Consider the following 27,043-nt stretch of genomic DNA (forward strand, 5'->3'; position numbering starts at 1 on the left):
ATCTTCCTAGAGTCCCTTTCGAGCGGGAAATTAATTTTGAAATAGACCTTCTTCCCAATACTCAGCCTATCTCTATCCCACCATATAGAATGGCCCCAACAGAACTCAAAATTTAAAAGAACAGTTGAAGGATCTCCTAGATAAGGAATTCATCAGACCCAGTGCATCCCCTTGGGGTACACCAGTTCTATTCGTGCATAAAAAGACACGGTTCTCTTAGAATGTATATATATTACCGTCATCAAAATAAAGTCACAGTCAAGACCAAGTATCCACTTCCCAAAATCAATGAATTGTTTAACCAACTTCAGGGTACCATCTACTTTTCTAAGATAGACCTCAGATCAGGCTATCACCGGCTCAGAATCAGAGAATGTGACATTCCAAAAACATCTTTCAAAACTCGATATGGTCACTTCGAATTCCTAGTCATGTTATTTGGTCTTACCAATGCTCCAGTAGCCTTTATGGACTTGATGAATCACGTGTTTAAGCAGCACTTGGACATGTTCGTCATAGTCTTCATTGATAATATTTTTGTCTACTCTCATAGTGAATATGATCATGCAGACCATTTCTGAATAGTAATACAAACTCTCAAAACCCATTAGTTGTTAGCTAAATTTAGTAAGATTGAGTTTAGGCTAAGGTCAATAGCTTTCCTTGGTCATATAGTTTCCTGTGATGGCATTAGAGTTGATCCTTAAAAGACTGAAGTAGTGAGAAATTGGCCCAGATCCATCTCCCCATCAAATATCAGGAGTTTCTTGAGTTTGGTTGGCTATTATCGACGGTTTGTTAAAGAATTTTCATCCATTGCATCCCCCATGTCCAGATTGACTCAGAAAAAAGTCAAATTCCAGTGGTCAGATTCTTGTGAGAAGAGTTTTCAAGATTTAAAGACTCGACTCACTACAGCCCCAGTATTAACTTTACCAGAGGCTCAGACGAGTTCATGGTATATTGTGATGCTTCAAGAGTGGTTTTGGGGTATGTTTTGATATAGAGAGGTAAGGTCATAGCCTATGCCTCAAGACAGCTTAAGCCCCATGAAAAGAATTTCCCCACTCATGATCTTGAGTTTGCAGCTATTGTATTTGCCATAAAAATTTGGAGGCATTATTTGTACAGGGTACAGGTAGATGTGTTCACAGACCATAGAAACCTACAATATGTGTTTTCTCAAAAAGATCTGAACCTACATCAGAGAGAGTGATTAGAGTTGTTAAAAGACTACAACATGAGCATTCGGTATTATCAAGGCAAGGCCAATGTAGTGGCTGATGCTCTCAGTAGGATGTTTATGGGTAGTGTTACTCACGAGGAGGATGGTAAGAAGAAATTAGTTCAGGAAGTTCATTAGCTTGCATGACTAGGTGTTTTATTAGTCAATTCAGCAGAGGGTAGTGTGTGGGTGCAGAATAGTTTAGAATCATCTCTTGTTTCTGAAGTGAAGGAAAAGCAAGACAGAGATCCCAATTTTGTCAAGTTAAAAGAGTCAGTCAGAGATTAGAAAGTAGAGGTTTTCTCCCAAGGAAAGATGGTGTGTTGTGTCGCCAGGGTCGGTTAAGCATGCCAGGTGTAGATGACTTGAGGCAATAAATTCTTATAGAAGCGTATGGTGCACATTACTCTATTCATCCAAGGGCCACTAAGATGTACCACAATTTATGGGAGGTCTATTGGTGAAGTGAAATGAAGAGAGACATTACAGAGTTTGTGACTAAGTGCTCCATATGTCAGCAGGTTAAGATTAAGCACCAAAAATCCAGTGGTTCATGCAAGAGTTTAGTATTCCCATGTGGAAGTGGGAGAAAGTAAACATGGACTTTGTGACGGGTTTACCGCATACCCATCGTCAGCACGATTCTATTTGTCTCATTATAGCTAGGATGACCAAATTAGCTCACTTCTTGCCATTTTATACTTCCTATTTAGTCGAGGACTATGCCAAACTCTATATCAGAGATTTGGTCAGGTTACACGGAGTCCCAGTATCTATTATCTCAAATAGAGGTACCCAGTTTACCTCATATTTCTGGAAAGCATTCCAAAAGGGTCTTGGTACCCAAGTTTACCTCAGTACAACCTTCCACCCTCAGACAGATGGTCAAGCAAAAAGGACCACTCAGACTTTAGAAGATATGTTAAGGGCATGTGCCATTGACTTTAAGGGTAGTTGGGATGACCACTTTCCTTTGATTAAGTTTGCATTTAATAACAGTTATCATTCCAGCATCCAGATGGCTCCTTTGAGGCGCTTTATAGGAGGAGATGTATATCCCCCAGTGGCTGGTTTAAAGTGGGTGAGGCCACAGTGGTAGGGCCTGACTTGGTATTTGATGCCTTAGAAAAAGTTCAGTTAATCAGGGAAAGACTCAAGACAACTCATAGCTGACAAAAATTGTATGCCTATGTGAGAAAAAAGGATCTTGAGTTTGAGATTGGTGACTTTGTGTATTTGAAAATCTCACCTATGAAGGGAGTGAAGAGGTTTGGCAAAAAGGGAAAACTCAGTCCTCGATATATCGATCCTTACCAAATTCTCAGCCATTTTGGAAAGGTAGCTTACGAGCTTGAGTTGCCTTCAGACATAGCTTCAGTGCACCAGTGTTTGATGTATCCTTGCTAAAGAAGTGCATAGGTGACCCAGCAGTTGTAGTGACGATAAAGGGCATAGATGTTGAGAACAGTCTCTCTTATAAGGAAGTCCCAGTCGAAATTCTCGATCATTAAGTTCGCAGAGTAAGGAATAAAGAAGTTCCTTTAGTCAAAGTTATTTGGCGGAATCAGTCCATTGAGGGAGCTACTTGGGAAGCAGAAACAAATATGCAGACCAAGTATTCTCACTTATTCTCCACAAACTCAGACTTAGCTTAAGGTAACAGTTTTTCTTGAATTTACTTAGTTTCATACCCATATTACCTTTATCACTCTATATCGGTTCAATTGCATAGCATTCTCATATCATGCATACCTTCATGAAACAACTCAATCATATGTCATGTTTTTAGAACTCAATCATGCTTCAGTTGTGCATGTTCATTACGTAAATTTAGTCTATCAGTATCTTCAGCTTAGCCAATCTCATTCAAGGATGAATATTCCCAAGGATGAGATATTGTAAGACCCCATAAAATTCTAAGCTTAACTCAGTTATTTAAAGCTTGAAAGAAGGTCCCAGACTTAGAAATTCTAGCCAAGTGTTTATGCTTAGCATTTATTTTAGCCTTCATAAGTTGGCGATCCTATCTTACGACCCCTACGACCTTAAAATATTGATTTTTAGGTTGATTCATAATCAGGAATGTCAGTAGGTGTTCTTGAATGAGTTTCGGATTTTTGAACATTTGAGGCATTTTTAGGAGTCTAAAATAGTGGATCGATGCAATTTCAATGTGTTGCATCGCCCATCGCATTGACTAAAACTTTTCCCTAGCTCCCAATGCAAATTCCAATAACCGAATGCGATATCAACGCATCGCTTTGGCTATCGTATTGACCATTGATGCGGCACGGCGTCCAGCGCGTCATTGGGCAATATAATAGAACTCAATATATTTAGCCAATTAACAAAACTCAAAATATTCAGTCAATTATCAGAACTCAGTGAACTCAGTCAAGTTCAGATTGAAAACACGATCAATAATAGTTCAGCCAAGCCTAGTATAGTCTAGAAATTAGTTCAGTGTCTATTCAGTTAGGAGTAGGAATCAGCACCAAGTGATCCCAGGGATGGGGGCATTCCTATCAGTAAAGGATTTGAACCTTAGTAGCAATCCCTTCATTATATAACTGCGCAGCCAACGTAGGTTGAGATGTCTTTCTGCCAGGTTAGGGTTGATACATCTTGTACGAGTTTTCCTGCCATCAAGGGTTGACGAAAGGGCTTTCTATCAGAGAGGATTAACTCAAAGCCATTATTAGTATCCCTTGGAAAAATGCTAACACGCTTCCAACTGGGGTCATAGGTTTGACCCCAACTCAGTTCATAATCAGGATATGTCGGTTAGGTGAACACTCTCACAGTTTCAGTTTCAAACTCAGGATAAAACCTCAGTTCAGATTTAGAATTAGGACTGTCAGGTACAGTCACCTAGCTCAGTATAGAACTCAATTCCATTCTACAGATTAGGACTATCAAAAATAGTCACTCAAATAATAGTAATACAGTATCAGTAAACTCAGATATCAGCCATTCAGTTTTTAGAACTCATTATCCAGTGTTAATGAAATTTCAGCTATAGTATACGTAATTATGTGCATAGCGTTGCATAATCAGTATTTACAGCAATTTCATATATATCTGTACTCTTCATTCAGTTATATTCATATTATTCGGTCAGTCATTATTTATGAATTTGAACCCATGCATTCATCCTTTCCTCACCTAGCATACGAGTACATTCAAAGTACTGAAGTATACCTTTCTTTTGCGCTATGATATCTTATATCATAGGTTCAAACGCACAGGCTCCTGACCGTACTTAGCAGCCCAGCCCATCAATAGCAGATTTAGTGGTGAGTCCTCATAGTTCAAGAATAGAGTTTTATTTTAGTTTATCAGTACCTCGGTAGTTGGGGTTAGTTGGGGGTTTGTCCCATCAACCCCACATTCAGACAGTTCAGTTTGAGGCTCTTCAGACTAGATTATTTTTTATAGTTATTCAGTTTTTGGGATATGATTATCAGATATTCAGTATTCAGTACTTACATATCAGTATTTGATTCAGTTTTGAACCTTATGACAGCTTTACCCAATTTTCTGCATTATTACAGTATTATTATTCAGTGATTGTAGTAGGTACTAGTCATGGGTTAGCTTGTGGTCCTTTGGGATTATGAGCACCGTGTGACGTCCGTGGTGCAGGCCTGGGGCATTACAGAAAATCATTCCCTGATATATCAGTCCTTATTGAATTCTCAACCATTTCAGAAAGGTAGCTTATGAGCTTAAGTTGCCTTCAGACTTAGCTTCAGTACACCTAGCATTTCACATCTCCTTGCTAAAGAAGTGCATAGGTGACCCAACAGTTGTAGTCCCTATAGAGAGTATAGATGTTCAGAACAGTCTCTCTTATAAAGAAGTTCCAGTCAAAATCCTTGATCATCAGATTCACAGACTAAGGAACAAAGAAGTTCCTTTGGTCAAAGTTCTTTGGTGGAATCAGTCCATTGAGGGAGCTACTTAGGAAACAGAAGTAGATATGCAAACCAAGTATCCTCACCTCTTCTTGGTAAACTCAGACTCGGCTCTAATAGCCTTTCTTAGATTTACTCAATTCCATGCTCAAATTTTCTTTACGAGCTTAGTATCAATTACTATTGCATATCATCCTCATGACAGTCATGCATTCATAAATTAGTTCAATCATGTAATCATGCTTCAGTTAGGGGTTTACAAAAACTGAACCGACCAATAAACCGAACTGATAAAAATGTTATTGGGTTATTGGGTTAATGGTTTTTATTGGTTTTATCAAAAATTTTATTGGGAAAATAGTTTGGTTTTAGGTTTAGCTTATTGGGTTATGGGTTAAACTGATAACCCAATAAGGATACACTATATTATTGTTTTATCCCTATTTATGTTATATATATATATATATATATATATATATATATATATATATAGAGAGAGAGAGAGAGAGAGAGAGAGAGAGAGAGATGGATGGATAGATGGATGGATGGATAGACAAAAAGACAGACAGACCGACAGACGGATAGATGGACAGATAGATAGACGAACAGATAGACAGATAAATCGACAGATCGACAGACAAAAAGACAGATAGACAGACAGACAGACAGACAGACAGATAGATAGATAGATCGACAGATAAATAGAGACAAATAGATAGACAGACAGATTGACAGATAGATAAATAGACCGATAGAAAGATTGACAGATCAACAGATAGACAGATAGATAAATAGACAGATAGAAAGATCGACAGATCAACAGATAGACAGACAGACAAACAGACAGACAGATCAACAGACAGATAGACAAACAGATAGATAGATAGATAGATAGATAGATAGATTAAAAGAGAGACAGAGACAGATAAATAGATAGACAGATAGACGAACAGACAAACAGATTAATAGATCGATAGATAGACAGATAGATAGATCAATAGATCGACAAATAGACAGATCGACAGATTGACAGATCGATAGACGAATAGACAGATAGACAGACAGATAGACAGACACACAGATAGACAGATAGATAGATAGATAGATAGATAAATAGATAGATAGATCAACAGATAGACAGAGATAGATAGACAGATAGATAGATAGACAGACAGACAGACAGATCGACAGATAGATAAATAGACAAATTGACAAATCGATAGATCAACAGATCGATAGATAGACAGATTGATAGATTGATAGATAGACAGATTGATAGATCGATAGATCAATAGATTGACAAATAGACAAATAGATAGACAGACAAATCAACAGATCGATAGATCAACAGATAGACATACAGACAGACAAACAGACAGATAGATAGACAGATAGACAGACAGACAGACAGACAAACAGATAGATAGACTGAAAGACAGACAGACAAATAGATCAACAGATCGACAAACAGACAGATAGACAGACAGACAGATAGATAAACAGATCAACAGTTTGATAGACTGACAGACAGACATACAGACAGACAAACAGATTGATAGATAGATAGATAGATAGATAGATAGATAGATAGACAGACAGACAGACACACAGACAGACAGATAGACACACAGACAGACAGACAGACAGATCGATAGATCGATAGACAGACATACAGACAGATAGATAGACAGACATATTGATAGACAAACAGACAGACAGATAGATAGATCAATAGATCGACAGACAGACATACAGAAAAATAAATAGACAGACAGATCGACAGATCAACAGATTAATAGATCGACAGACAGACATACAAACATACAAACAGATAGATAGATAGATAGATAGATAGATTTATAGATTGATAGATCGACAGACAGACAGACAGACAGATAGATAGACAGACAGATAGAAAGACAGATAGATAAAAAGACAGACAGACAGAAAGACAGACAGACAGACAGATAGACCGACAGACCAACAGACCGACAGATCAACAGATCGACAGACAGACTGATAGAGCGACAGACAGCGCGACAGACAGACAGACAGACCGACAGACTAACAGACCCATAGACCGATAGAAACAGATAGACAGACAGACAGACAGATAGATAGATCGACAGACAGACATACAGACAGACAGACAGACAGATAGATTATAACTTCCTGTATATAATTAACTGTGAGATCTGCTATATATCAATGGAAAGATCTTTGAGTCTTCTTTCTAATTCAATTGGTTTAATCCAATTTGACTATCGAAGTAAAATGTTATGAGAAATTTACTTCAGCCTATCAAACAGTCAACAGAGGGATTGATGTGTCTTTCTCTCTTTCTTAAGAGGTATTTTGGTCATTTTTCACCCCTATAGATACTCTATAACATGGGATTAATGACATTTGAGACCATAATATACTTCTTTTTCTCAATTTCTCTCCAAGATTATCAAGAACAAGTAAGGGTTCAATTGGGGGTTTCAAGATTCAAGCCAATTTCACTGCAAATTTTCACGGAGTCTTAATCTAAGAAATGCGTAGTATTCATCGATGGATCCTTTCATCCATGGATATCAAGAATCAATTTTCTAATCATGTATTGTGAATACTTTGTTGTGGTATGATTATGTTCATGTTGATGGTTATTGTATGGTTTCAAGTTGGGATCTTTATGTATTTTCATGAAGCTATGTTAGTATGTAAGTTGAAATCTATGAACTTAGTTGTTTATGATGTCTATATTGTTGGATGTTGATAATCAAGTTGTTGATGATGAATGATTCTCAAGTTGGAATCTTTATGTGTTTCTATGACTCTATGATATTATATGAGTTGGAAACATGTACACTTGGTTTTCATGATGTAAAATTTTATGATTTCACCTATGCCTAAATTGTGCATGTAAGGTGTTTGATTAAATATTTAAGAGAAACAAGAAACATGTATTATGTATTATTATGGTCTAAAAGATGAATTCATGCTATTAACCTTATGCTTGAATGGTTTCCATGCTATTGTTGTACAATGAATATGTTGTTGGAATGCCATGATGTTAGAGTATGAAATCATGATCTTGATTATATGCATTCCTACCATTTGCAAGTTTATGATATTCATGCACTTCATGAAATTTCCCCCAACTTATTTTATTATGAATGGTTGATATTGATTATGTATTCAAGATTGTCAAGAAGTGTCAGTTTCCTTCTATCGAGTCTTGGGGGTACTTGTACCCAAAAAATATAGTTGTATGCCTAGAGCCATGTCATGTTTTCATGATATCCATAGTCAAGCCATGCTCCATAGAACTCAGTCAGTCATGTGACTCAGGAAAAATGCAGTAACTCAGTATTCTCAGAAATCTCATAAACTCAGTCAGTCGTAAGTAGTATTCTATCATTCAACGGAACTCAGCAACTCAGCTCAGTATTCATGTTCAATGTCTATTCAGATGGGAGTAGGATTCAGCACCGAGCGAACCCAAGGATGGGAATCCACACTGCCAGATTGAGGGTGAGATTCCTAGAAGTAATCCTTGCATTCTAGAACTATGTAGCTAGCATAGGTTGAGACATCAACACTACTAACTTTAGAGTTAATGAGATGGATACCCACCATTCTCTTATAGGGACACTACCAGATTTAAGGGTCACTCACAGCTTATCTTTACCCGTGGCACGGTATTGGCACCCTTCCAATCAGGGTACAGATAAGACCCCGATTTAGCTATTAAAGCACATTTGGGGCATGTCGGTTAGATGAATTCTCCCATAGTTTCAGTTACAGAATTAGTACTGTCAGATACAATCAACTCAGATACAGTACGAAACTCAGATCCATCAAATTTAGGACTGTCAGACATAGTCATTCATGTTATCAGTTATATCAGTTACCAGAACTCACTTATCAGTCATGTTAGATATCGGTAAACCATGTTATTAGTATTCAGTTTCAGGACTGTCAGATACAGTTAATCAGACCAGTTCTTCATAATCAGAACTGTCAGAAATAATTATTCACTTATCAGTAATATAATATCAGTCTCTCAGTATTCCATAATACAGTAATAGTTCCTCACTTATTAGTGACCCAAATATCAATATCAATAAACTCAATCATTCAGTATCTCAGTATCAGTAAACTCATATGTCAGCATTCAGACTCAGTAGTCAGTATCACTACGAGTTTAGTTACAGTTATCTGTACATGTATGTATTCTCACGTTCATATCAGTTAGCATTGTTCATGCATATAAACCCTTTGCATATAGCCTACCTCACTCGTATACACAGTACATTCAGTTGTACTAACGCATTTGCGCTATGATATTTTCTTTTAATGCTACACCATAGGTTCAGAGGCATAAGTTTCAAAGCAACAGTAGCATTGCAGATTTCAGCAGTCAGTGTCAGCAGTGAGTCCTCTTCATTCGAGGATGATATGATTATTACTTTATTTATTATTTCAGTTTAGTTTTTAGTTGATGGAATTAGTTGGAGACATATTTCTTGAACTCCTTATTCAGTACAGTTAGAGTCTTTCAGACTACAGCATGTCAGACAGTTATTTCAGATTTGTGTTGGTATTATTATACTATTTTCAGACATTATTTTATCATATGTTTATTCAGATTTGAACCTTATGGTCGTACAGTATTATATTTCTGTATATTTTACAGTATGGTTATTCAGTGCTCAGGTATAGATATTAGTCATGGGTTAGTTTGTGGTCCTTCGAGGTCATGGGCACCATGTAGTGTTCCGATTCAGAAAATTAAGGTGTTACATGCATAGAACCACTAAGATTCTGATGCTCAACCCTAACTTACTGACAAGTGGAGTACTTAGCTACAAACCCTGTAATATCTCTCTTTATCACAAAATGCAATACATCTTCATGTCCCCTAGATGAATAGAGTAATGTGCACCATGTGCTTCTACAAGAATTCTCTATTTCAACTCATCAACACACAGCACACACAGTCTATCTTGGCAAAGCAACACACATCTCCCCCTTGGGAGAAAACCTCTACTTTCTGGTCTCTATCTGACTCTTTCAGCTTTACTAGACTAGGATCCCTATCTTTCTTTTATTTTACTTCGGCAACTAAAGAAGATTCCAAACTATTTTGAACCCACACACTCCCCTCAGATGAATCAACCAAACGAACACCTAATCTGACAAGATGATGAACTTCTTAAATTAACTTCTTCATATCATCTTCAACATGAGCAACACTACCCATAGACAATCTACTTAGGGTATCTGCCACTCCATTAGCCTTGCTCGGATGGTTCAAACACTTATATTATAATCTTTCAACAACTCTAACCATCTCCTTTGATGTATATTCAAATCCTTCTACAAAAACACATACTGCAAGTTTTTGTGATTTATGAACACATCAATATACACCCCATACAAATTGTGCCTCCAAATCTGTAAGGCAAACACAATAGCTACTAACTCAAGATCATTGGTAGGATAATTCTTCTCAAGTGGCTTAAGTTGTCTAGAATCACAGGCCACAATCTTGCCCTTCTGCATCAAAACACATCCCAACCAACTTGGAAGCATCACAGTACACAAAAACCTATTTGAACCATCTGGCAATGTCAAAACTGGGATGTAGTGAGTCGAGTCTTCAACTCCTGAAACTTTTCTCACAAGAATCTGACCACTGAAACTTAACTTTCTTCTGAGTCAATCTGGACATGGGGGATGCAATAGATGAAAATCCTTTAACAAACTATCGGTAATATCCAGCCAAACCAAAGAAACTCTTGATATCTAATGGAGATATAGGTCTGGACCATTTTCTCACTGCCTCGGTCTTTTGTGGATCCACTCTAATGCCATCACCAGAAATAATATGTCCAAGAAAAGCTACTGATCTTAGCCAAAATTTACACTTGCTAAATTTAGCGAACAACTGATAGGCTCTAAGAGTCTGCAATATTATTCTGAGTTGGTTTACATGATCATTTTTGTTATGGGAGTAGACAAGAATTTCATCAATGAAGACTATGACGAATATGTCTAAGTACTGCTTGAACACTCGATTTATCAAGTCCATGAAAGTTGTTGGGGCCTTGGTGAGATCGAAGGACATGACTAGAAACTTGAAGTAACCATACCAAGTTTTGAAAGATGTTTTTGGAATGTCACATTCTCTAAATATGAGCTGATGATAGCCGAATCTAAGGTCTATATTAGAGAAGTAACTTACGCCCTAAAGTTGGTCAAACAAGTCATCGATTCTGGGAAGTGGATATTTGTTCTTGATTGTGACTTTGTTCAACTGATGGTAGTCGATACATATCCTAAGACAATCATCTTTCTTTCATATGAATAAAACTGGTGCGCCCCACGGGGAAACATTGGGTGCGTTATAAAGACCTTATCTAGGAGATCTTTCAATTGTTTCTTTAATTCTTTGAGTTCAGCTGTAGCCATTCTATATGGCAGAATAAAGATAGGTCGAGTATCCAGAATAAGGTCTATTTTGAAGTCAATTTCCCTTTCGGGAGGAAATCCAAAAGATCTTCAGGGAACACATCTGAAAATTCTCTTACTACTGAAACTGACTCAAGATTAGGAGTCTCAGAATTTGAGTCTTTGACTTGGACAAGATGGTAAACACACCCCTTAGATATCATTCTTCTCACTCTAAGGTACAAAACAAGTTGACCCTTAAGTGTTGTAGTACTACCCCTCCATTCAAGGACTGGTTCATTTGGAAACTAAAAATGAACTACTCTATTTTTACAATCAATTGAAGCATAGTATGAATGGAGCCAATCCATGCCGAGAATGATGTCAAAATCCATCATCTCTAGCTCTACAAGGTCTACTGAAGTAAATTTCTAGGGAACCATAATCAGACAGTTCTTGTATACCCATCGGGCTATGATAGACTCACCAACTAGGGTAGAGACTGAGAAAGGCTATACTAAGATTTCGGGACTGACTTTGAAGTTGACAACTATATAAGGAGTTACAAAAGATAGATAAGCTCCAGGATCTAATACAGCATAAATATGTAAATGATAGATTTTCAACGTACTAGTAACCATATCAGGAGAACTTTCCTGATCCTACTAGGACTGAAGTGCATAGAGCCTGTTTGGGCGTTACCCACTGGTGGTACTAGAAGTGACACCCTGTAGAAACGGGTGATCGAATGGAACTAAGAGATGATTATGCTAATTCTATGACTTAGAGCCTGGCGATCTATCCCTATTATCATTTCTAAATTTAGGTAATGGGGAACTAGATGAAAATGAATCTCGTACTAAAGATCTTGGGCTGAACTGAGTACGGTTACCTTCTTCTGACTTCGGCTGAGCAAAACTGAAACTACCTATTCTAGCTCTCTTGCTCTCCTTCTCTTTCTCCTTAGTCTTCTGTTCCTTAATCTGTTGATCATGGACCATCAACCTAGAAAAGTCCATCTCTTTAATCAGCATTGTGATCCTACACTCCTTGACCACACTGTCAAATACACCAGACACGAACTTACTCATCTTAGACCTGTTGCCAGCTACCATATGACTGAGTAAAATTGAAGGAGTACTCCTTCACACTCATGCTGCAATACCTCAAGTTTATAAACTCTAACACCTTAGCCTTTCTCAACTCCAATGGAAAGAACCTACTAAGAAGGCAGTAGCAGACTCCTTCCATTTTATAGGCCCTGCATCTATGCCTCTCTCTACCTTTCACTGCTTAAATAATATATAAGCTACATCTTGTAACTAATAGGCAGCCAACTCAACACTTTCACTAGCAGTTACCCTCATGATATTTGTTACCTTTTGGACCATGTCTAAGAATTCCTACTGATCCTTTTCAGATTTGGATCCTAAGAATAGAGGAGGATTTATTTGGGTAAAGTCTTGAATCCTAACTGTGGCAGTGTTGGCCACTGGGTTGGCCAAAACAATAGTTGGCCGAATATTCTGAGCTGCCACAGAATGGTCTAGGGTAATGAATGCAGCTCTGAATTCTATATGAGAAACATGCTCATGCAGGGGATCTTCTAGAACTGGTGGAGGTGTTGTCTGGTTCCCAGTTCTTCTTTCATTAGTCTTTCTAGGAGGCATATTCTTTAATTAGAAGGGAAAGTTGAATTAGACAGAGGGTTTAACTTGAAATTATGCTCACTCACAAGATATGAACACTGAAAGAAAGGAAACTTTTCTTAAATGCCTCATAGACTCTTGCCCTTAAGTGTGGCGCGCTACACACCCATGCACAATACTCTACTTAACGCAGTTTTTTGTCTCCCTAGGACACTTTAGAACCTTAGGCTCAGATATCAAGTTTGTAAAGACCCGATACTACACCCTAGGGGTCACACAATGCTTACGACCCAAAAAGACCACAAGCTAACCCATGACTGATAATTGTTATGAGAACTGAATAGTATTCATGAAATATATGTAGAAGTAAAATTGATAATGACAAAAGGTTCAGAATACTGAATCAAAACTGAATACGTTTCTAGAATAACTGCTAACTGATAATGTCTGAAAATCCTCTAAATATTTAAAATAAAAGAGTTGATGGGATAGTCCCCAACTAACTCACAACCGCTGCCTGAAATAACTGAAATACTGAAATAATATAATTGCTAAATAAATATCACGTCCTCAATGGATTAGGACACACTACTGTAGCGATGACTGATAGCCTGATTTGGCTAAGTACAATCAGGAACCTGAGCGTCCAAACCTACGATATGAGATATCATAGCTTAAAGAGAGTATGCGTAAGTACTTTGAACGTACTGATATGTTAGGTGAGGTTAGGCTGATATACATGGGTTTATATGCATGAGATGATAACTGACGGAATGAACATCATGAAGTAACTGGATGAGAGTACATGAAAAACTATAACTACTGAACATACTGAATATGCAATATAACACATATAGGTATACATCATGTATCTGAGATTATACTAAATCTGAGTACAAAATTCTGATGATTGAGTAACTTATAACTGTTAGCCATGGTTCTGTAAAACTGACTGAGTTCTTTGCAAAATACTGAGACTAAAAATGTAATTGTGGGAGTGTTTATCTAACTGATATACCCCGATAGAGACTAATTTAGGGTCCAACTCGTGACCCAGTTGGAAGGGTGTTATCACCTTGCCATGGGATACTAACAATGTTGTGTCAACCCTAATCTGGTAGGAAGACTCATGAAATATATATATATATATATATATATATATATATATATATATATATATATATATATATATGATTGCATCAACCCTAGTCTGGCAGGAGGACATCTTACCCTACACTGGCTACATAGTTCTATAACTCAGGGATTGCTACTAAGGATCAAACCCTATACTGGTAGGAATGCCCCCATCCCTGAGTTCGCTCGGTGCTGAATCCTACTCCCAATTGAACCGACACTGATCCCTAGACTATACTAAGCTTGATTGAACTCACGCTAATTCTATTAACTGACCAAATATAACTGTTTAGGATACTATGAGATCATTCTAGTACAACTAGAAACTAAGTAAATAGCTAATTTTGGGTATACAATACCCCCAGGGTTCAATCTCATAATTAAAGGAACTATATCACAATTTTAAAGCATTACAATTAGGATGTCATGCACAAATCATTCAGATAGGGATTTTGTCAAACATTTGGGGAGCGTGGTTCTTGAACATGAAGAAAATAACATGAGATTATCATATTACAACATTCAATCCACAATTCATGGGTTATGACATGAAGGGTACATAAATCAACACACATATTAGTTTATTTTCTTGAAATTCATAATCTTCTTGGTTTAAAACCCATAAAATCAACACATTCATGATGATAATTCAATTTAAGAATATAAATCATAATTTAAATCTTGTAAAGGGGTTCATGAACTCCAAGGGTGGAACAAAACCCAAGGATGAACACCAAACATACCTGAATAGTTGAATTCTTGAAGTTTCTTGGTGGATTCCTTGAGAATTGAACTTGATTCTTAAAGGTTAGGGTTTTCTATTTGAGAGAGAATATTCTTGATTTGAGGGAACTTTAATAAAATAATGACTAATTAGGCCATTAGGTCATTAATCTCGTGTTTTGAACTGATTAGGGTCATGGAAAAAGTCCCAACTTTCCTTGGAAAGAATTAAATTTTCATTACTGAAAATCCCGATTTTGGCCATCACCGTGGCGTGATGCCATTTTCGTGAGCCACTAAAATTCGGCTAAGACTATATTCCTCAAACAAGTGCGAAAATGCACTTTGGCACAATGCGGAGGTATCGCATTGCGTATTGGAAATTAACGAGTGCGAACTGGCACTTCACCGCGACGCGATGCCTATCGTTGTGCTTTCCTGGAAAATTACAATTGGGAACTAGAACTTCACCGTGACATGGTACTATCACGGTGATTCACTAGAAACTGACAAATATCATTTAGCCTGTCACCGCGACGCGGTGCTGCTCGTATTGAGCTACTATTTTAACTAAAAGTTTCATAACTTCTCATCCGAGTATTAGATTTGGGCAAAATTGGTATCATTGGAAAGCTTATTCAATTTTCTATAGTTTAGTGGGTCTTGATCTAGATAATTCTGAGTAGAGAAAAATTTGTACTTGTTTGAAGTTGACTAAAGCAACATTCATATCAAAAACTCAATTGGTATGGGATATTTTGATTCATTAAATAGCTGGGAGTTATTTGGGACCTTAATTATACATCAATTAACTCCTAAAGTTACCAAAGAACCATAGTGTACTACGTGTGATCTTGAAACATGACTCTAGCGTTGGTTTAGATTACAGCTAGATTCATGATTGTGGTTCATCCTGAAATTAATTGAACATTATATGGGAATTTTTCATCAAACATGTGGAAAGAAATAATTTAAAACATGGAAATGTTGCTAAAAATTATGAATTTAGGATCTATCTTGGAATTCACTTGAATAAAGCATGGAAAACTCAAATTCATGGCATGGGAAATTTAAAATCTTGCATGGAATCACACATGGGCTGAATTGAATTAAAAATACCATGAAATCATGAAACTAAGTCATTCTTGAACATACAAAACTCCATAATAAGAATAAAACTTCATTCTGTAATTGAAAATAGGGTTTTTTTTAGGCTCCATTGGTGAAAGGGGACTCATAGATGAACTCCCACATACCTTAATAGTTTGGATTTATGTAGAAGCTTGAACTTAGAATTCCTAATGATGTTTTTTAAGCTTCTTCTTGAAGTTCTTGAATTAGGAGGCTTGGGTTCTTGATTTTCTTGAAGAAAATTTGATGAAGTTCTTGGTGTTCTTGAGGGGGTTAGGGTTTTTTTGGAGAGAAAAGGATGTTTAATAATGTATCCAATGCTTTTGGGGGCTGAAATTATATGGTATGGACGGATTTGGGTGAGGAAAAGTGACCAAAGTTCCCCTAGAACCTTTAGGAACTGAAGCAGCATATGAAATAGCTCTGTATCGCATTTTATATCATGTTAGGGATAGCAATGTATCGCGTCGCTAATCGTGTTGGGGAGATCGGCGTGCCATACCCCAATCGCGTCGGCTTACTGCCTCACACGAAAAATGCCATAACTTTTCACTTGGGTATCAGATTAAGGCAAAATTGGTATCATTGGAAAGATGAATAAATTATCTACAATTTGATGGGTTTTGATCTGCAAAATTATACACATATGAAAATTTATATACATTCAAAGTAGATCCTTGTAGAATCGAATACCAAACTTTGGACGAATCAAAAGCTCTTAGCTAAACTTTGTTCGAAGTGATTCTTATAAATATTTTTCACCATGAAAGCACATCAAACACAGGGTAAAGATCATGAAACTTATATTAACATGGGAATCATTTGGATTATAGCTTACACACGTAGGAACAATGGTTCAAAGACTAACCCAAACATAGGGATAAAGATCATGAAACTTATATTAACATGGGAATCATTTGGATTATAGCTTATACACGTAGGAACAATGGTTCAAAGACTAACCCAAAAATGTGGGGTCTTATAAGAGGTAGGCATTGAATCGTATTAGATTGATGGAAAAGCTCAAAATGGAAAGAAAAAACCAATGTGAAAAGTGAAGGAGATAGAGAAGATGTTTGTCCACATGATGGTGCGTGTAACGTGCCTTGTTAAAGACATAAAGCTGTGAATTTGAGGTCAAATTACTCTCAAGATGGAGAGGATGATACGGGCATGATCATGAAGATGGACGTATGTGAGTGTGTATTGAATACAACTGAGGGATTGTATAATTTAAAGTGTGAAGAGGCATTTGGAACACTTCAAAGCCACCCCTAAGATACACTTTCAGGGCACCTTTTGTTTCCCTTTCATTAAGGGCTTTTTAGACATTTCACTTTTGTTTTGTAATAATACTATAAGTAGGCTAATATTAGGTCTTTTACTCTTAGTTGTTGAATTATATTGAAAGAAACATCTCTTGAGAGAGTGTAGTAACCAAAACTAGGGCAAGAACAAGTGTAGATTCACTTGTGTTGCAAAATTGGCTAGAAACATTGGTGCTTGAGTGGTGGATTACCTATTGTGTCTTTGTAAGAGTGTGGTGTTACTATTATAGGTCTTAGGAATTCTAGGATTTGACACATCCTTTAGTACCTATCCCTTGTATTAGTGTATGTCTCACTATCTATCTTTACTTTCTTGTAACTATTTGTTGTTGTTTTAGTAAAATCGTTGGTTGTAGTTTCTTTGTGTTGTTCTAATCTTGTGTTGTTGTTGTGAGATATGCATTAGTCATGAAAATAAAGATACTTGCTTTAAAACTAAAGACATAAACCATTTACTAAAATATGCATCTTAAATATGTTTGTACGTAAAACCTGTGGATCATAGTGAAATCTCGGAATTATGAGCTAAAATATTTCTAAAACTTGAGAATTTGTAGAAGCACAAAAACTTCATATGATTTAAAGTTAATGTTGAACATGTTGTAAACTATATTGAATGCTAACTGAAAGCAAAAAGCTGAAATGGAGTACAATGAGCCTTTATGAATACAAAAATATTAATATACAATGATAATCTGAAATGTCATAATTTAAAAGCAAGTAAAATTGAACTAAGGTTCATGTACAATACTAAATCTAAAACTGTGTGGGGTTTCTATAACTGACATAGACTATGTGAGCAAGCATGAAATTCATCCTTAATTTAAGTTGGGAGGCTGTTCTATACCTTGTCAAGGGTACGAACCAATGATTGACATGAATTCACTCATAAGCCCATTCAGGATAAGGGATGCGCTCTCAACTTGTGACGACATCTGTAACACATGGTGGCATGTAGTTTGAGACTTAAATTATCTGAATTAGTGTCCTCTCGGTGGTAAGAACTACTTCCAACTGAAAGTAAATTGATACACTAAAATGCTCAATAAGACTATCATTCTCAAACTAAAAGATAAGTGCTTTCTTTGAAAACATTCTAAATCATGGAAATTGAAGGAATAAATATTAGACTAACAATTCATCTTAGGTCATTAAGTGTTCATAACCCGCCATCTCTGAAAGATGCAACTAATAATGACATTTATTAATTGAAAGGGAAAAAAAGTTCATAGTACAAGTCCAAAATGCTAAATATCAATATGCTGGTTGATTTCCCAGCACTCAGGGGTGCTATTCGACTCAATTTTGTAAGTTATTGGCTTTGTGGAGTCATTCTCAAGCAAGAAAATTATTCTTGGACAATTCTTTCGTCAAAGCGTTGTTTCATCGCTACATGTTTGAAATCCACTAGTGCTTCTGAAAGTGCACATTCTTCTTGAAACCTGGAATTGATCTCTTTGCTCATTATGTTCTAGAAAAACATACATTTATACATGATTACCATTTATACATGATTAAAATTATTTTTACGTATCTCTAGTAGGTGTGAACCCCCTTCGACTAGATTTTTTTAAAATATTGAACGTCTTTAGTTGAAATTCTGGCTGCGCCTCTAATTGTGTTAAACTCTAATACCAAATTATTAGAATTTTTAGTGAAGAATTGAATCACAGGACGATGAATAGAAAGATCCAAATCAATCGACTTAAACTTTTTTTACCATTATTGATCGATTTTATTCACAACTTCAACTTGTTAAATGGAGGTTGAAACTTTTGAGTTCAACGAAATATTGAACTCCAACCTCGCCTATAGTCTCAACACAAAGTCATAAACTTAGTCATGAATAAATTACAATTACACAAACATCACATTATATTTGGCCAAATTGATATTGCAGTCGAATAATTAAATGATAAAATCACACGTAAAGATCAAATTTTATAACTCCATTACACTGCGTCCTTATGGTGTGCAGAATTCTTCATATTTGGCAACTCAGAATTCAATGTTGGTCAATGTTGGATTTAAAGTTAAATTTTTATTATCATAAAATAACATCATTTAGATTATATTCTTTTTAAAATAAATACATTGCAAAAATTATGGACAAATTCAACTTTGAAAATTAAAAACAAAGTGATTTTCATTTATTTTCATGTCCTCTTTAAATTATATTTTATATTATTCTAAATATTTGTTGTAAAAAGTGTTAAGCAGTTAGAAAAATGCATAATTGTACATTGGTGACTCAGCTAGTACAACTGGCAGTTATGTTGTTAGAGATTAGTTAGTTTGTTATACGAACTTAGTGATAAAATAGGAATTAGTTGCCATCTTGTAACTATAAATAGAGGCTTGGGAGCAGCAGTTACAAAAGGGTTTTGTAATCAGTTTCATTCTCAATCAAAATACAAACGTCTTCTTACTTGTTTACTTCTTCATCTAGTTCATCTAATTTTTCTGCTGCATTCACTGGATTTAACAAGGTATTAGAGCAATTTGGGCGTACGTATGGGTTTATCTCAAGAATTTCGATGATAAATTGAGAGATTCTATAGAATTCGTGAATATATGGCGATTGACAATGCATCACTAGGAAGCACGAGTAACAGAGCACAAAGAAATTTCGTGACTGGAAGCTCAATAACAATTGATCATAATCATCCGTTGTATCTCAGTTTCATGGATATACCGGGAGCATTATCTATTGGAATTTAACTAACAGGTATGGAAAATTATACATTGTGAAGTCGAGACATGAAAATTGTGTTGCTTAGAAGGAATAAGCTGGGTTTCGTGGATGGATTTGTTTTGCAAAGCAATTACGATAAAGAGTTGAAAAAGATTTGGGATCGTTGTAATGCAATTGTAATCTAGTGGCTCACATGCAATGTGAGCAAGGAATTGCTGAGTGGAATTATATACTCACCAAATATGTATCGGGTATGGCTTGACCTCAAGGAACGATTTGACAATATCAATGGTTCGAGGCTATATCACTTGCATCGAAACATTTTCACATTAACACAAGGGGTATCAACAGTCTCAACTTACTACACAAAGATCAAAAACTTTTGGGATGAAGACAACTCAATTTTGCCCCCACCTAGTTGCGATTGTCACAAAGCTAAAGACTGTTGAAAAAATGCAATATCAGCATTTGTTGTAGTTTCTCATAGGCCTAAATGATAGTTATTCTTAAGATAAAGGCCAAATTTTAATGATGCATAATTTGTCTAATGTCAATCAGGAATATGCCTTAGTAGTTCAGGATGAAAGTCAAAAATGAATTGCTGGAAACATTCACGAAGGAGCAGAGTCTTTGGCTTTGTATACTGTAAGGAATGAAGTTTTTGGAAGTATAAGTCATGAAGGGGTGGAATCTATGGCTTTGTATGGGAATTGAAACACTAAACAACATCAGTTTCAGAAGAGGAATTTTAATTCACTCTATTGTGACTACTGTCACATGAAGGGCCATGTTCATAAAGGCTGTAAGAAATTAAAGAAACATGAATACTGCCATTCCATGGGTCATGTGATAGAGGACTACTTCCTATTGATTGGTTACCCAAAAAATTTCAAAGACAAGAAGAAGATTAATGTAGCTCAAGGAGGAGGTCAAATGACTGTTCAACAGCAAGGGATGCATGATCAGCAGTTGAATAAAATGGCAAATACAGTAATCGTAAATCAGTTGTATGATACTAAAATCCTTACACAGGAACACATATTGCACTTGATGAACAAAGCAACACCAGAAGAAGTTCAAAAAATAATAAAGGTGCTGGGTAAGAATAACACAAATAATATCGGTGAGCCACATGGAAATGTCAACATGACAGGTAATTCTAATGTTGGTTTCTTGAAATGGATTGTAGATTATAGAGCTACAGATTATATGATAAGTAGTAGTACACATTTGCACAATGAAAGAATAGTAATTTAAATAGGAAAAGTACAATTGCCAACAGGTGCATCAACTGCAGTGTCTCATATTGGTAATTTTCAAATTAGTGAGGGTGATAGGATAAGTGATGTGTTGTGTGTACCGATCTTCAACTGTAAACAAAATGACAAAAGAATTAAATTGTTGTGTATCCTTTTTTCCCACTTGCTATATGTTTCAGGACCTCTCATCTAGGAATGTCAAGGGGATTAGTGGTGTAGAAGATGGCCTGTATGTGCTGAACTAGAAAGCTACACCATTGGAAAAGATCAAGACTATGTCTATCATTGGTAAAACTAGAGATCTAGAAGTCTGTCTTAAAAGATTGGGTCATATTCCTATGAGTGTTCTTAGGAGAATAAAAGAGTTTAATAATTGTAGTAATTTTACTTTGAATCACAATACTATTTTTCCCAGGCTAGGCATACCAGAGTTTCTTTCACCACTAGTAACATAAGAGCAAACGATGTGTTTGATTTTATTCACATAGATGTTTGGGGCCCAGACAAGGCTGCTACTCACTCTGGTATGAGATACTTTCTCACTTTAGTGGATGATAGATCTAGATAGACATGGACTTTCTTACTTGTTTTGAAATCTGATGTACATGTTGTTCTAAAATAATTCTTGTTAATGATAAAGAATCAGTTTGGCAAACGTGTTACAGTGTTTAGATCTGATAACGGAGGGGAATTTTTCAATAGTAACTGTCATGAATTATTTTCATTGCATGGAATTATTCATTAAAGATCTTGCCCATACACTCCACAACAAAATAGTGTTGTGGAGAGAAAACATAGACATTTGTTGGAGACTGCAAGTGTCATCAAATTCCAAGGTCATTTACCTACTAAATTCTGGGGTGAATGCGTAGAGGCTGCCATATACATAATTAATAGAATACCTTTGTTGGTTCTGGGAAATAAATCACCTTATGAGGTATTATATGGGAAGCAACCTGGTTTATCTCATCTTAGGGTGATAGAATGGCTTGATTTTGCCATAAACCTATTGAAAGGTTGTCACGACCCAAACCAGGGCCCTGGCCGTGACGAGCATTCTCGAACCCGAAAGTCCGGAACGCCCTCTGTCTATCTGGTAATCATGCACATAATTCATATGATCAAAGTAATACGGAATAGACACAATAATATAGAAACATGGTCAACAATTTAAAATAGTTGAAGGCCTAAAAACATGCCCAATAATATTTAATAAACATCTACAACAGTCTGCGAAATCTCTACTGACATACTATCTGAATAACTGGCACAAGGCCCCCAGCAGACCAAAAACCATACTGAAATAAATACCTAAATGACTAGGCCTTTTGAAGAAAATAAGTCTCACCAATGAACTCTGAGACAACCCTGTCTGTAGAATCTACTGAGGATCTGGACCCCTAGACTACGCCTCAGTACCTGGGAGGAAGGGGGGTCAGCACAATTGTACTGGCACGCGAAGCAATCCAAAATAAAGTAATTGAACACACACACAGCCACACATATATATATATATATAATACGTGAGAGCAAATGTTCATCAAATATTATGCATAAAACAGTTTCTGAAAAACACATGGGCACCTTCTGAAAATATGTAACCTGTCTGTAAATCTCAAACTCTGATATGTGTATTACTTCTGAGTTAGGTGGTATCCCCTACAAGTCTGATATTCTAGGGCGATATGGAATCCACCATTGACTCGGCGGGAAAGCCTCCAACCATTGATACGCCACACAACACTCAAGTTAGCGTATAATAATATACTCGGGTTGGCAAACCACTGTTTTAGGCAATGAGTTGCTTGAACTCAAAACCTCTTCAGCGAACCACCTAACATCTTTGTATGTCCATTTTTAACCTTTTCTATACATGCAACATTCTGAATGTCTAAAATCATGATAGTCTGAAATGTCTATTAGTCTGAGTATGATATGGCATTGGTCTGAATTGGTATCGTCATACCAAGACTTGCAAGTCATGATTTCTGAGCCATAATACATTAAGCTAAATCTTTCATTTAAAGCATAATTTAGACCACTAAAAACATGCAACTGATATAGAAGATTTCGTGTTTCGAAACTCAAGTCAAAATCATGCAAAAACTTCATCAACATATGGTGGTCTAGTGCCTTTATCAAATCCATGCACTCTTTCATTACATGCATTATGAACATTAAACATTCATGCTAGATTCGCTCTTTAGTGATTTAAAACCACCTTTAAATCATAACAAAAGTTCAATCATTTCATATAGTGCTTTTCAAGGATGCATTGCAAAACAATTCATATGCTATGAGAAATCTGAAAAATTCATAATAAGAGGGAATTAAATACATGGTTTCATACATTCATATTCTCAAATCACTTTGGGAAAGGTCAAAAGACCAAAACAATGATGTTAAAACATTTAATACATGAATATATACATAGATTCAAAAACCTCATTCTAAAACATGATTTTTCTATGCCCATTAGAATTTAGAAAAACCCTGCGTACCTCTATTTCGGAAAATAATGAGTGCTTCTTGAAGCCTGTGGATTGGGGATTCCAAATCTCTAATCAATTTTGAAAACCCACGGTTGAGTCTTGATTTATTTGAGTTTTTAGTTTGAAACCCTTGGGAGTGTTCTTGAGAATTTTTAGATGAATGTGGATGTATTTTGAAGAATTGGGGGATTGAATTTCGTGTTTATGGCTGAATAAAGGTGGGAAAAGAACAGTTTTACCCCAAAAATGGAGTGTTTAAGTCACTTAAAACCATAAGATATGCGCCGCATATGATATCGCATATATTTACATAGGCACCGCATATTCTATCGCATATATTTACATAGGCGCCGCATATGATATCACCTATATTTACATAGGCGCCGCATATGCTATCGTATATGCTTTCCAGTGGCCATGTGCGATTGGTGAGGCGACGCATACTACTTTGAAAGACCATAACTTATTGCTCAGGTGTTGGATTTTTACAAAATTGATATAGTTGGAAAGTTAACTCAAAGACCTATCATTTGAAACATAGTAGGCTCTCTAATTAGACATATACAGAGAGTTATGGTTGATGGAAACTAACATAAATTAAAACATCCACTAAAACTTAATCGATCGAAATAGTTTCAACTCGTCCTTGAGTTGAAGGACCTCTATGGTCTAAATTCATGATCAAATGGATTCACATACTACATAAACATGCCAAATTGGCATAGGATTTAAGGCTTTGGGATTATCAACCCATCAGAGTCATGGTTTTTATTCTAACCCGAAATACGGGTTGTTACAAAGGTGATAAATTTGCATCAAAAGCAAAGAAAGATATTCGACTTGTCTATGTTGTTAATCAGAATAGATATAAGTTGTTTGATATTACCTCAAACAATATCTTTGTCAGTAGAGATGTGACATTTCATGAAACTATTTTTCCATTCCAGTCTCAAGATGATAACTCGGAGGATAATTTGCATTTCCTTGTTTCATATAGACCTACTGCATACTATGATCACAGTCCTTGTGTGATATCTGTATCCACTGATGTTTTTGATGAGTTACATAAGGTTGCAGCAAATATGTCTTCTGCAGAAAATAAACATAATGATCCTGTTCTTATGGACAACAATAGAGTGGAAGATGAACCTAGTGTGCAAGCAAATGTTGTTGCACAACCTATAACCAGACCTGAAGATCGTAGTAGCATTTTTCAAAGATCATCACCTCATATTATTTCTCCTATTGTTGATAGAGGATTAAATAGACCTGCAAAGCCACCAATTTAGCATACAAATTATGTTCTACCAAAGAAATAAAAGTAACTGGTACTTGTTTATATTTTATTGCAAATGTACTGGACTACAAGAGTATTTCTCCCTCTTATAAAAGCTGTCACAACAATGTTACAAAAGAAAGAGCCTAGTTCTTACCATGAAGTTGTACATGATTCTCGATGGATCACAACTGTGCAACAGAAAATACAAGATCTAGAGGAGAATCGCACATAGGAGATCACAAAGTTACCTAAAAATAAGAAGGCAATAGGATGTAAATGGGTGTATAAGATAAAGTACAAAGCCAATGGTAAGGTGGGTAGATTAAAGGCCAGACAAGTAGCGAAAGAGTACAACCAAAAAAAAGATTTGGACTATCAAGAAACCTCCTCCCTTGTAGTCAAGATGGTGACGGTAAGGGTGGTTATTTCTTTTACAGTTGCACAAGGTTGGAATATTCACCAGATGAATGTTTTTAATGCATTTCTTCAAGGTGACTTGAATGAAGAAGAGTATATGGAATTACCTTTAGGTTTTTCTCATCATAGTGGGAATAAGATGGTGTGTAAGCTTACAAAGTCACTTTACGGACATAAACAAGCAAGTAGGAAGTGGAATATCAAGCTAACGACAACTTTAGTAGATTCTGAATTTCAGCAAAGTCACTTTGATTATTCTTTTTTCATGAAACATCAAGGATCTAGCATGGTGGTGGTAATTATTTATGTTGATGATCTATTGATAATAGGAAGTGATCAGGGATTAATCTCAGATACAAAATAGATTCTTTAAAACAAATTCAAGATCTAGGATCTAGGTGACTTAAGATATTTTCTGGGAATTGAATTTTCTAGAAATGCAACTGGAATTCTTATGCATCAACGAAAATATTGTCTTGAGTTGATCTTAGACATGGGATTATCTAGTTCAAAACCTATTAGAGCTCCTATCGAACTGAATCAAAAACTCACTATTGCAGAATTTGACTTACATATCTCATCGGACAACAACAATGATAAACTGTTAGAGGATCCTACAACATATCAGAAACATATAGGAACATTACTTTACTTAACCATAGCAAGGCCAGATATTTCCTTCGTAGTTCAGTTACTAAGTCAATTTATGCATCAACCTAAGACTTCTCATATGATTACAGCAATGAGAGTGTTAAATACATCAAACAGTCACTAGGACTAGGAATACTTATGACATTAGAGGCTATAAAGCAGTTGAAAGAATTTTGTAATGCTGACTGGGCATCATGTCCAAACACCAGAAAATCCATCACAGGTTATCTTGTGACTTATGGAAGTTCTTTGATCTCATGGAAGTCTAAGAAACAAAAAACTATTTCAAGGAGCTCCGTAAAAGTTGAATATATGAGTTAGGCGTCAACTATAGCAGAAATTGTGTGGTTGGTTGGACTCTTTAAAGAAATAGGGATCGATGTGGAGTTACCTGCACCTATATACAATGATAGTAAATATTCTATCCAAATAGCATCTAATTCAGTGTTTCATGAATGTATCAAGCACATAGATATAGACTGTCATTTTATTAGAGAGAAGATACAACTTGGTTTGGTCCAGCCTACTTATCTGAATACATCAGAGCAGCTTGCAGATTTGTTTACTAAAGGACTCACTCGGATTTAACATGATTATTTGCTTAGCAAGTTAAGAATGAAAAATATTTTTCATACACCTAGCTTGAGGGAAGATGTTAAGCAGTTAGAGAAATGCATAGTTGTACATTAGTGACTCAGCTGGTAC

The sequence above is a fragment of the Capsicum annuum genome, chromosome 4, assembly GCF_002878395.1.
Source record: "Capsicum annuum cultivar UCD-10X-F1 chromosome 4, UCD10Xv1.1, whole genome shotgun sequence".
In the NCBI taxonomy this organism is placed as follows: domain Eukaryota; kingdom Viridiplantae; phylum Streptophyta; class Magnoliopsida; order Solanales; family Solanaceae; genus Capsicum; species Capsicum annuum.